Genomic DNA, 13,265 nt, shown 5'->3' with positions numbered 1-13,265 from the left:
ATGTGGAGAATAATGCAATTCAATGGCATTAACATGTGCTGTTAATGAAGGACCCTGTTAGTGAATCAAGACACACTGTTGCACTAGAACCAACCCCATACAGGTATTAAATAACAAACAACTTGAAACTAGAAACTAAGAAGAAAATATTTATTAACAAAGGGCATAGTTTTAATTTTCAAAATGGAATAAATAATACAATATTTTAAGATATAAAGAAAGGACAGGAATAACATGAACAGAGGAAACAACAGAAGAAACAGAAAAGATGACACAAGTCTAGCTAATGATGTTGCGTTAAAGATCAGTCTGAAATACACTAACTGTGAACTTTGAAGATTACTGGTATTCCACTCCAGACTAAGCATAACAAAAAGCACAAAAATACCTTCAGAAACAAGACAATGGGAAATTCTTTATTGAAAAGACGCGACACGGGCAGTGTATCGGTAACTACTCGCCTGCATCAGGGGTCACATAAGTTTTCTGAAAGCAGTTATGAATCTGCCACTAGCAGGGCAAGATTATAAATAGAGACACACTGAGATATAGTCCTGCTCGTAATATCAAAATATGTGTTCACAGGGTGTATGAAATAGATAAATGCCTTAATCCAGTGGACACGGAGAATGCTGTCAGAAAAAAACGCCAAAGCAGACTAAAAGTTAGACCCATTTCTGTAGTATTTGTACTGATGACTCATTGTCATGCGTACCTGACAAAATGCTCAAGGCCAATTCTGGGAAACATAACATTGCACTAAAAAAACAGACAGAAACTATGGTTTTTCCCAACCCAGTAAAAAAGTTGGTACTTAGGGTCCTATTTACTAAGGTGTGCTAGCGTTTTTAGCACATGTTAAAAATTAGCAGTGGGTAGCATTAAGTGCTCTCTCCTCATGGCCATGTGGTAAGTGAAATCTTACCGCATGGCCATTGCCATTTTTTGGCCTTTTTACCCGCTATGGTAAAAAGGGCCACAGTGAGCCCTTTTTACCACAGCTTGGTAAAAGAACTCCTCAATTAAGGAGGGTGCCAGAAAAATAGGGATGCACATATATGTCTGGAAAATAATAATCAACATTTTATATTTAATTCTAGCCATTACTAAAAGCAAATGCTCTTCCTTTAAAAGTGGATTAATATGTTCCAAGTTTTCAACTGTGTTTTACGACAAGTGAAATCATTTATGTTAACTACAGTGATGCTGGCAAGGATGGAAGTGTAGTAATCCAATCAGCTATACTCAAAAGAATGTGGCAATATTCTCCCAGGGATTTAATCCAGAAGTGTCTCACTTCTTGGATCATTCTTAGTTGAAATAACACTTTTTTTCAGTCATAGCCAACACATGTGAAGTGAAATTAAGTTGTTGATTAAAAAAACAAACAAACAACCATACCCAACACCATTATAGACTCTCTCAATGTAACTTTTATCCAGGAAATTGATGGTGCCAATGAAGCAGAGAAAGCTTTCTTGTAGAAACACATAGCCTCTGACTTTAGCAGTTTTAATACTCTGAAGTGATATTTTGAGATCCGTTCACTAGCTTCAAGGCAGAGATCAATATTTGCCTGTTTCTCAGAGATACAGATTAGCTGAGTATCGTCAACATACATGTACATGCTAATACCAAAGCTCTGATTCTGAGTTGCCAATGGAGCAACTTATAGCAGGGTTTAAAAAAGGTTTGAATAATTTCCTAAAAGAAAAGTCCATAAGCCGTTATTAAGATGGACTTGGGGAAAATCCACTGCTTATTTCTAGGATAAGCAGCGTAAAATCTGTTTTACTGTTCTGGGATCTTGCCAGGTACTTTTGATCTGGATTGGCCACTGTTGGAAACAGGATACTGGGCTTGATGGACCTTTGATCTGTCCCAGTATGGCAACACTTATGTATTTATGTTCTTATGTTCAACAAAGATATTAAATAATGTGGGGCCAAAAATAAATCCCTCTGGGACTACACATGTTCTTGGAGTAGATGTATTGGAATCTGTTAAAAGAACAACACTTCTGAACTCATTAAGAGGTACCTGAGAGGGGGAGGGGAGGGGGAGGGGGAGAGGGGTGGGGGAAGGCATTTATATAAAAAATGAGAAAAGTCAGAAGGGGAGTAGATATGGATGGTCTTATAAGGAGCGCTGGTCATTTTTGAAAAGTAATGATGGACAGAATGTTTGCATATATTTTGGACCGTGTATGTATAGAGTTTTCATGTTCAGAAATGTATTATGTGTTTATTTTCCTTCTGGCACCAATAAAGATATTTAACAAAAAAAAAAAAAAAAAAGAACAGCAAGTTATTGGGAACACTCCCGACAGTTAACATAGATATTTTTGTAGTTACTGCATGTTAAATCTGGCTTTAATTCATAGTAACTAAGAATTTATAGCAAGTTATTATTGTCTCCAAAATGCTTTATTATGCAAAGGTTTAAGGTTTATCTGTAATTTATTTGAGTGACCACTCTATCTCCTAAGATTACTAGGCAGTTTACAAACCAGCAAGAACAAATCAGTAAGGGGCACTTTTACTAAGCCACGTAAGCGTCTACACGCACCGAATTCATGCCAAAATGGAGTTACCGCTCGGCTACCATGTAACTCTTGTGGTAATTTAATTTTTGGCGCGTGTCCAAAAAATAATTTTTATTTTCTGGCATGTACCCGCTACGTGCGCCAAGTGGCATTTGATGCACGTAGGTCATTAATGCCTGGTTACCACATGAGACTTTACCGCTAGGTCAATGGCTGGCGGTAAGCTATTAGACCCAAAATGGACACGCGCCAATTTTGATTTTGCCGCACGACCACTTTCTGCAAAAATTTTAAAAAGGCATTTTTTGCAGGTGCGCTGAAAAATGGATCTGTGCGCACCCAAAACACACGCCTACACTACCACAAGCCATTTTTCAGTGCACCTTACCCCTAAGGAAATAATAAAATCATAGATAAACACAACCCATAAAGACAGGGATGTTGTACATTTTCAAAACTATGCCACCTGTTACAATACAAAAGAAAACAAAAGGTTAGATCCAAGAGAGTAATGAGCTCACCCTGACTACCTCAGTAAATCCAAATTATGAGTTAAACACACACACACACACACACACACACACACACACACACACACACACACACATTTACAATGCAGCCTTCATTTGGTATATAGCAATTTGGTTTGGCTCTCAAATTAGAATGTAACTGGTTCAAATGCAAAAGAACATCATTTTAAAAAGTTGAACATTAGATTTCTTCAAACCTGACCTTAAAAATGGAAGGCAAAAGAAGTTGTCCAATTTGAAAAGACCTAATAGGACATGAGGAACTGAGAGAGATCAGTGTGAACTGCTCCATGTATCAAAGTAAGGGTTTTAAATTGTATCCTAGAGGAAATGAGAAAACAATACTGTCTTTGTAAGAGTGATGTAACACTCTTTACCTGCTTGAAATAAGATTTTCACTGCAGTTTTGGATAATCTGAAGTCTTCTTGTTAAAAAGTGATCTAATGTCTTTATTCAGCCTCCCCTGCAGCCTCTGCTTCAGCTTTGCATAGAAAATATTTTGGCAAGCTTTTTACCTCACTCTTCTTTCTGGACATGTGGAGGGTAATTTTATAACCAGGCACCTAATTTAAGATGGCAGAAGCACAGATTTTTCAAGCCTAATTGCCTACTTTTCTATATAAAATGTCAGTGTAAGTGGCTAAAAATGCACCATGATTTAAGGTATAAATTATAGTATTTTTTATTTTATTTATTTATAACAGCATTTATATCCCACATTATACAAAATGAATTGGATCAATGTGGTTAACAAAATCTTACAGTAATAACATGTTCACTGGAGTTGTATGTAGTATATAGGAGGTGTGGTGTGCTTTGGGTATATGGAGCGGAAGATTCTTAGTTTAGGCTATGCAGTCTTGACTTCAGGGAGGAATTTTCTGAAGAGAAAGGCCTTGAGATGTTTATCAAATTCAAAATAGTTTGCTATGCATCTTAGGTTTTTTGGAAGTGAGTTCTACCATTTGGTGCCTATGTATGAGTAGAATGGTGGAGTAGAATGATTTGTATGCTAGTTTCTGACAGTTTGGGAAGAGGAGGGTTAAGTAGTTTTGTGTATGTATGTTCACGTTTTTTTGGTGGTAGCAAGATTAAGTCGCACATACATTCTGAGGCGGTGCCAAAGAGGATTCAATATATCATGGTGCATACAGTGGTGGAAATAAGTATTTGATCCCTTGCTGATTTTGTAAGTTTGCCCACTGACAAAGACATGAGCAGCCCATAATTGAAGGGTAGGTTATTGGTAACAGTGAGAGATAGCACATCACAAATTAAATCCGGAAAATCACATTGTGGAAAGTATATGAATTTATTTGCATTCTGCAGAGGGAAATAAGTATTTAATCCCTCTGGCAAACAAGACCTAATACTTGGTGGCAAAACCCTTGTTGGCAAGCACAGCGGTCAGACGTCTTCTGTAGTTGATGATGAGGTTTGCACACATGTCAGGAGGAATTTTGGTCCACTCCTCTTTGCAGATCATCTCTAAATCATTAAGAGTTCTGGGCTGTCGCTTGGCAACTCGCAGCTTCAGCTCCTTCCATAAGTTTTCAATGGGATTAAGGTCTGGTGACTGGCTAGGCCACTCCATGACCCTAATGTGCTTCTTCCTGAGCCACTCCTTTGTTGCCTTGGCTGTATGTTTTGGGTCATTGTCGTGCTGGAAGACCCAGCCACGACCCATTTTTAAGGCCCTGGCGGAGAGAAGGAGGTTGTCACTCAGAATTGTACGGTACATGGCCCCATCCATTCTCCCATTGATGCGGTGAAGTAGTCCTGTGCCCTTAGCAGAGAAACACCCCCAAAACATAACATTTCCACCTCCATGCTTGACAGTGGGGACGGTGTTCTTTGGGTCATAGGCAGCATTTCTCTTCCTCCAAACACGGCGAGTTGAGTTCATGCCAAAGAGCTCAATTTTTGTCTCATCTGACCACAGCACCTTCTCCCAATCACTCTCGGCATCATCCAGGTGTTCACTGGCAAACTTCAGACGGGCCGTCACATGTGCCTTCCGGAGCAGGGGGACCTTGCGGGCACTGCAGGATTGCAATCCGTTATGTCGTAATGTGTTACCAATGGTTTTCGTGGTGACAGTGGTCCCAGCTGCCTTGAGATCATTGACAAGTTCCCCCCTTGTAGTTGTAGGCTGATTTCTAACCTTCCTCATGATCAAGGATACCCCACGAGGTGAGATTTTGCGTGGAGCCCCAGATCTTTGTCGATTGACAGTCATTTTGTACTTCTTCCATTTTCTTACTATGGCACCAACAGTTGTCTCCTTCTCGCCCAGCGTCTTACTGATGGTTTTGTAGCCCATTCCAGCCTTGTGCAGGTGTATGATCTTGTCCCTGACATCCTTAGACAGCTCCTTGCTCTTGGCCATTTTGTAGAGGTTAGAGTCTGACTGATTCACTGAGTCTGTGGACAGGTGTCTTTCATACAGGTGACCATTGCCGACAGCTGTCTGTCATGCAGGTAACGAGTTGATTTGGAGCATCTACCTGGTCTGTAGGGGCCAGATCTCTTACTGGTTGGTGGGGGATCAAATACTTATTTCCCTCTGCAGAATGCAAATAAATTCATATACTTTCCACAATGTGATTTTCCGGATTTAATTTGTGATGTGCTATCTCTCACTGTTACCAATAACCTACCCTTCAATTATGGGCTGCTCATGTCTTTGTCAGTGGGCAAACTTACAAAATCAGCAAGGGATCAAATACTTATTTCCACCACTGTATTTTGAACATTATTCGGGCCCTAATGCAGAGCCAGTGTAAAGATTGCATCAGTGGATTGGATTTATGCACCTACCCAAACTCCACAGATGTACCCGCTGATAATAAAATTATGGGGGGCAATTCTATAAATTGGTGCCTAAGTTTAGGCACCCCAATGCCATGTGCTTAGCACCAATTCAACAATGGCATCTTGGTGCCAATATTGTGTTGTGGAATACTAGTGTAATGTTGGCATTGGTGCATCCATGTTTAGGCACTCCCACCCACACCATGATTGGCTGTCATAAGTGGGTGTGCCGTGGTGTGCCAAGTGATGCATGCCATTCCTGGTGTTCTATAAACTGCACATACAACTAGGAGACATGCCCATGGCTGACTCATGCTCTGCTCATGTGTATATCTCCTTTGCATTTAGGCATTAAGGGGTCCTTCTACTAAGGTGCGGTAGGCCTAACATGAGCCTACCGCGTAGTAAAAGGACTCTGCCACAGGACATGCTGAGGTGTCCTGCCGTAGTTTCCCACTCAGTGTGTGCTAATCCTACACTAAAAAATACTTGTTATTTTTTTTAGTGCAGGAGGCGTGCCCATGGGCAGAGAGTAGGTATGCCTGTGCTAATTGGGTAGAGTGGGCAATTAGCGTGGGCGTACCTTGGGAGCCCTTACTGACTCATAAATAGGTGATGGTAAGAGCTCTCGTGGTAATGGCCATGTGCTAATGGGAAAATTAGCATGTGGCCATTACAATACAATATAGCATGGTGGCCATTTTACTACTATGCTAAAGATGGCCGCAGTGCATGAAAAACCAATGTGCTGACACCAGTGCAAGCTACTTTTTAGTGCGGCTTGTGAAAGGACTCCTATGGCTCTTAGGCACTATGTTATAGAGTAGTTCTTAGTGCACATAGATGATTACTTGTCAATTAATTGCATCTTTGATGTGCATAACTGGTGTGTACCTCAAGGTGCATTTTTATACCGGTTGGAATTTCATAAGATGCCATTTATGCATGTAGATTTCTACCTATGCAAGCAAATGGTTTAAATGTCAGCATTTATATGCATTCTTCCTCCCTGAAACTAGGCAGATCTTTCTGACATTTCCCCTCAAAATGGGCGAATAAACTATAGTATTTATATTTCCTGCAGCAATGTCGCACTGTTTAGAAAAGTAAAAACACACTACCACTTTGTTGATTGGTTACAGATACAGTTTCTAGTTAGTGAAGTGAGATGTCATCAAGTTAAAAATATCTCTGTGGTAAGTATATGAGTCCTTTAGACCTTAATGGCATGGGCTAAAATTCATCTTGATTCCCAAGCGAAAAGAGTTTAACAGTCTAAACCTAGTCTCTAGTGCTCACATCAAAAGCTAAGCATTAGTACAGCTGGCAGTGTTGACTTTGAAGAAGCCTAGGGTAAAGTAAACAAAGTACATATTTAGGGGAGGTACTAATTCAATACGATACTTCAATACATCAGGCTAGTACAATTCAAGTAAGACTAAGAAGTTAAAACCATTTTTACTTGGCAATTGCATTTATACTTTGTTTATACAAATGAACTTAATCATGTCTTGCAATCATATGCCCGCCTTCTCTTTCCCAGCAATGGTCTACATGGCCCGATCTCACTCTCTTTAACAAGAATAATAAGGTTTTCATGTAATTGTCCAAAAGGCTCTGTTATATAAAGGGATTAACTGGAATGTTTTTATATATCAAAAGTGAGGAACATACTTTTACTGTATAAAGTATGTGACTCAGTACTTCATTAAGGGGTCCTTTTACCAAACCGCACTAAAACGTGGCCAGCGCTGTTGTCAGCGTGTGGGTTTTCTGTGTGCTACAGTAAAATGGCCACATGCTAATTTTCCCATTACCACAACCTATTTAGGAGGCAGAAAGGGCTCCTGTGCTACTCCTGCGCTAATCATGGTAATGTGCTTGTGTTATCTGATTAACGCAGGCGCACCTACTCTCTGGCCATGGACATACCTCCCGTGCTGGAAAATAAAAATATATTTTCCAGTGTGGGATTAGCGCGTGCTGAGTGTGAAACTACCATGGAATGTTTCAGTGTATCTCACGGTAGTGCCCTTTTAGCGTGTGGTAGGCCCGCGTTACGCCTAGTATGCCTTTGTAAATGCACCCCTAAATCAGTTTTCCTACACGTGCAACTGAACAAATGCATCATGAATTCATATCTATTGGAAAAGTGGCATCCTTCGATATAACACAAAGTGCTATACTGAAAGTTAATAAACAAAAAGCCTTAAAGAGATGGATAAGGGAAAGTGAGAAGAAGAGAGAAGGAAGACATTTCTTTCAATGAGACAAGAGGCAGTAGCTCTGGGGGCAAGTTTTCAGGTTGATTTCCTTGTAAATGTATTCTGAACTGTAAATCTACTATACTATATATCATTTCTTTGAGCCTTCTCAGTTGCATCACTTTCTGGTAGTAGATCTGCTAAGAGTTAGTCCGAATGTGTGTAGGGTTATTCATTATTAGGTGCTAGGTTCCTTCTCATTTTCTTTTTTTTCTGTTTTCTTTATAGTGCCTCTCATGTTTAAGGACCCTTTTACAAAGCTGTGGCAAAAATAGACCATAGTGCACCCTTATGCAGGTCTTTCCTTCTAAGTCCACATTTTGCTGCAGCCGGAAAATGGCCAGTTCTTTAATTTCTGCATTAATGGCTAAGCAGTAATGTTTCCATTGCCATGTGGTCATTACTGTGTGGACATTTAGTGCTACCCATTTTTTAGGAAGTAAGGGCTCATGCACTAATCCCATGTTAAACAGTTACCACGAGGCAATGTAGCTCTACACTCCACCCCCAGACACACTCCCTGTGAGAATTTTTTTTTTTTTAGTTTTTAGCACACTAGTTGCACTCCTGTACGTGCTAGTTCCTATTACAAAATGGCTGCTGGGACATCCCATGGCAGTCTTGAGAGGCTATCGCTATAAGTCTTGGAAGCCATTTCGATGGAGCAACAGCACGGGGCAGGAATGAATGGGGTTTGTTCTTAACATAGTAACATAGTAGATGACGGCAGAAAAAGACCTGCACGGTCCATCCAGTCTGCCCATCAAGACAACTCATGTGTGCTACTTTTGTGTATACCCTACTTTGATTTGTACCTGTGCTCTTCAGGGCACAGACCGTATAAGTCTGCCCAGCACTAGCCTCGCCTCCCAACCACCGGCTCTGGCATAGACCGTATAAGTCTGCCCAGCACTATCCCCGCCTCCCACCACCGGCTCTGGGACAGACCGTATAAGTCTGCCCAGCACTATCCCTGCCTCCCAACCTCCAGTCCCGCCTCCCACCACTGGCTCTGGCACAGACCGTATAAGTCTGCCCCGCACTATCCCTGCCTCCCAACCTCCAGCCCCGCCTCCCACTACCGGCTCTGCTATCCAATCTCGGTTAAGCTCCTGAGGATCCTTTCCTTCTGAACAGGATTCCTTTATGTTTATCCCACGCATGTTTGAATTCCGTTACCGTTTTCCTCTCCACCACCTCCCGCGGGAGGGCATTCCAAGCATCCACCACTCTCTCCGTGAAGAAATACTTCCTGACATTTTTCTTGCCCCTGAAGAAGTCACCAGACCATCAGGGCTTGCTTCTTAAAGTAGGCCCAGGGAGGACCTATGGGTGGTCAGGCGGGAAGAGGGGTAGTGGAGAGTGATCATGGGGGGTGGGGAAGGAGTGAGTGGGACTGCTGTGGGGAGGGGGTTAATAGGGGGCATCTTTGGTCTGGTGAGGGGATGAGGAATGAGGGCTGTTGGGGGAAATTTTGGTTTTGGTTTCAGTTTCTGCTGAAACCAAGTAGAACATTTTGGTCACAGATTCAGTTTGGACAGAAACTAGAGATCCTAGTTTCAGTAAGGCTATACAGAAGGCAGCTGTGTTTTTGGTTATAAGATATAGGAATCATGCTAACATCTTGGGATATAAGCCATTAAAATTTTCACATGTACATTTCAAACCATGAAAACTCTCATTAAGGATTTCCACTAGACAAAAATGACTAACAGGCTCATTTTCGAAAGGGATTGCCGGCAATCTTACGACACAAATCGGGAGATCACCGGCGATCTCCTGATCCCGGCCAAATCAGTATTATCGAAAGCCAACTTTGGCCACCCTCAACTGCTTTTTCATCGCGGCGTCGGCCAACCTTCAAGGGGGCGTGTTGGTAGGGTAGTGAAGGCGGGATGGGGGCGTGGGTACGGGATGGCTGGCTTCACCTTATAATGAAAAAAAAAATGGCCGGCTCGAACAAGCATTTCGCACGCTGGACTCGGTCAATTTATTTTTAGTACCAAGTCTGAAAAAAGTGCCCCAACTGACCAGATGACCACCGGAGGAAAGCGGGGATCACCTCCCCTTACTCCCCCAGTGGTCACCACCCCCTCCCGCCCCCCCCCAAAAACCTAAAACTTTTTTGGCAAGCCTGAAATGTCATACCCAGTTCATTGACAGCAGTATGCAGGTTCCTGGAGCAGTTTTTAGTGGGTGCAGTGCACTTCAGGCAGGTGAACCCAGGTCCATCCCCCCCATACCTGTTCCACTTGTGGTGGTTAATGTTGAGCCCTCCAAAACCCCCCAAACCCACTGTACCCACATGTAGGTGCCCCCTTCACCCCTTAGGGCTCTGGTAATGGTGTAGAGTTGTGCGGAGTGAGTTTTGGGGGGGGGGGGGAATCGGGGGGCCCAGCACCCAAGGTAAGGGTGCTATGCACCTGGAAGCTATTTTTTTTAAAATTTTTAAAGTGCCCCCTAGGGTGCCCGGTTGGTGTCCTGGCATGTGAGGGGGGCCAGTGCACTACAAATGCTGGCTCCTCCCACACCCAAATGCCTTGCATTTTGCCGGGTTTGAGATGGCTGGGCCCAGTTTCCATTATGGCTGAAAAACGAAGCCGGTCATCCCATATAAACCCAGCGATCCTGTTCTAAACCCGGCGAGCGATTTGGCCGGCGCCAAGCGTATTTTGAAAATACGCTTGGCGCCGCCCCATCGTGGAGCTGGCCCCGAAGATGGCCAGCCATCGATTTGGCTGGCGCCGTTCGATTATGCCCCTCCAAGTCAGTTCTATACAAAGAAAGGGCTGTGTCAAGTTGACACAGCCCTTTCTTTGTATAGAACTGACGTGGTCATTTTTGTCTAGTGGAAATCCTTAATGAGAGTTTTCCAGTGAATTAATATTTCCACACCCCACTGTTTTTGAGCTTTAGTCATTTCAAACCATGTGCATATTCAGGGAATTAATATGCTTCCACTTGTTTGCAGTGACTATATGACAAGCCTACAACTAATAGTACCCATCACATTAGATGGGCTGGTGATTTAACAGTCCTACTTTGAGATTCTACTATCCTGTCCCCAAACAAAGAAAATTATGTGGGAGATTATTTTAGAAGGGTCAGGCACCATTTGCTTATGCAAAAAAGCTGATTTACACATGTAAATTTGCTTACATATATAAATAGCAATTTTAGAAATGCAGTATTTATATGTATATGATAGCAGTATGCATGGCTGGATGGAGGTATATTCTGGGTGAGGTTTGGGTAGGTCTTTGAGGTCTACTATTTTGTGTTTTAGAACAGCAATCCACATATAGCCTGGAAAATTTCCATAATAGCATTTACACCTGTTTGAAGTCATCAGTACCTGTGATTGACTTTCTCACTTGGGCTAGGGCTTCTTGGGAGGAGAGATTGAAGGGGAAATTATTCTTATTTCTGTGGCATTCCAAATCACTCAAAATTGGAATTTTCAAAGAGGGCTCCTTAATTAGTTCCCCATGTACATGCACTGTACAATTTAACATAAAAGGACAGTCCCTGCTCAAAGAGCTTACAATCTAAAGGACAAGTGAATAGTCAGTTCAATAGGGGCAGTCAAATTGGGGCAGTCTGGATATCCTGAAGGTAAGAGTTAGGTGCCGAAGGCAGCATTGAAGAGGTGGGCCTTAAGCAAAGACTTGAAGATGGGCAAGGAGGGGGCTTGACATAAGGGCTCAGGAAGGTTGTTCCAGGCATAGGGTGAGGCGAGGCAGAATGGGCGGAGCCTGGAGTTGGCAGTGGTGGAGAAGGGTACTGAGAGGAGGGATTTGTCCTGTGAACGGAGGTTTCGGCTGGGAACATGCAAAACCTGAAGTGATGCCACTCTTTTCCCCTTTTGTTAAATGACCTCTTCTGGTGAGTGTTGTGCCAAATATATGTTGTTGTTGTTTTTTAAAATGGTGCTATATGTATTTTCTAGAAGGTTCTACATTTAGCCTGCTTTTTATAAAATACTATTTGAATTTTGTACAGATGGAAATGTCTGTTTTTTGACAAAATTGGTCTGGTAGTTCCTAATTCATCTTTGCAGGCCTTGTAATAATCAGCTGAAACACCTGGATAAAATGAACTGCTCCATTCCACAAATTGCTACCAAAATGGACTGAAATAGCCAGAGGCTAGGAAATGTTAGTCAAAGAGTCCAGAATGTCAGAATATACACTGGTGCCAACATCTGGTGGCTAACTGAAGCTGATGCTGAATGTACTGTACTGGAGGGAGTTCAGACTATTTTCACAGATGTCTTTGGCCATTGGGGCTTAGGGATTCCTGCCAGCAGCAACATGGGTGTGCCTGAGCCCAAAGTGGGTAGGCCTTGTCTTACCTGGGCCCACCTATGGCTATGCCATTGTTAAAGTAAATATTTTAATAAACTAAATGTAAACTAAACTAAACCTGTCTCTCAGGAAGGCCCAGCAGAGTTGTAGGCCTAAAAATTCTGAAACTGTGCTGCCTGCATTTCCTCTTCCATGCTGCTCTTTTTCTGTCTTGTTTCTAAAGCGCCTTCTCTTTATTTCTTTTCTCTCTATATCTCTTTTTTTCCGTCTGCCTCCCCTTCCACAACCAGAACATAATGGGGTCTATTTACTAAGCTGCATTAGGTGTTTAACATGGAAATTACTGCACACTATCAGTTGCTACAGCTTCTTAAATGTTTTTGTATGATCATTTCCTTGTTCAACAGCTAATGTGGAACTTAGAATTTTGGGGTATGGAATATGCACTGAATGATTAGGAACTACATCTTCCAGTTAACTTGAAGGTTACTGCATATTAACTGTTAAGGTAGTAAATAATGCAGAGCAGTTAATGTTACCTGAAAAGATGTAGCTAACTGTATTGTGCATTATCTTCCATACAGTTAACACATGGTAGCAACTTTCCCTCTGTGTCTATGGCAGCTGTCACAAAAATTCTTGATGCTGCATGCTGAGTGCCAATTCTATAATGACATCTTGGCACCAAGATTCCATTATAGAATACTGGCTCAAGTCAGCATTGACATGCTTACATTTTGGACAACCACTTATGTCAGGACTATGGCTGGTATAAATTGGCACATGTGAATGCACCATGCAGTG

This window comes from Microcaecilia unicolor, chromosome 5 (assembly GCF_901765095.1).
Source record: "Microcaecilia unicolor chromosome 5, aMicUni1.1, whole genome shotgun sequence".
Lineage (NCBI taxonomy): Eukaryota > Metazoa > Chordata > Amphibia > Gymnophiona > Siphonopidae > Microcaecilia > Microcaecilia unicolor.
This window is presented reverse-complemented; position numbering follows the sequence as displayed.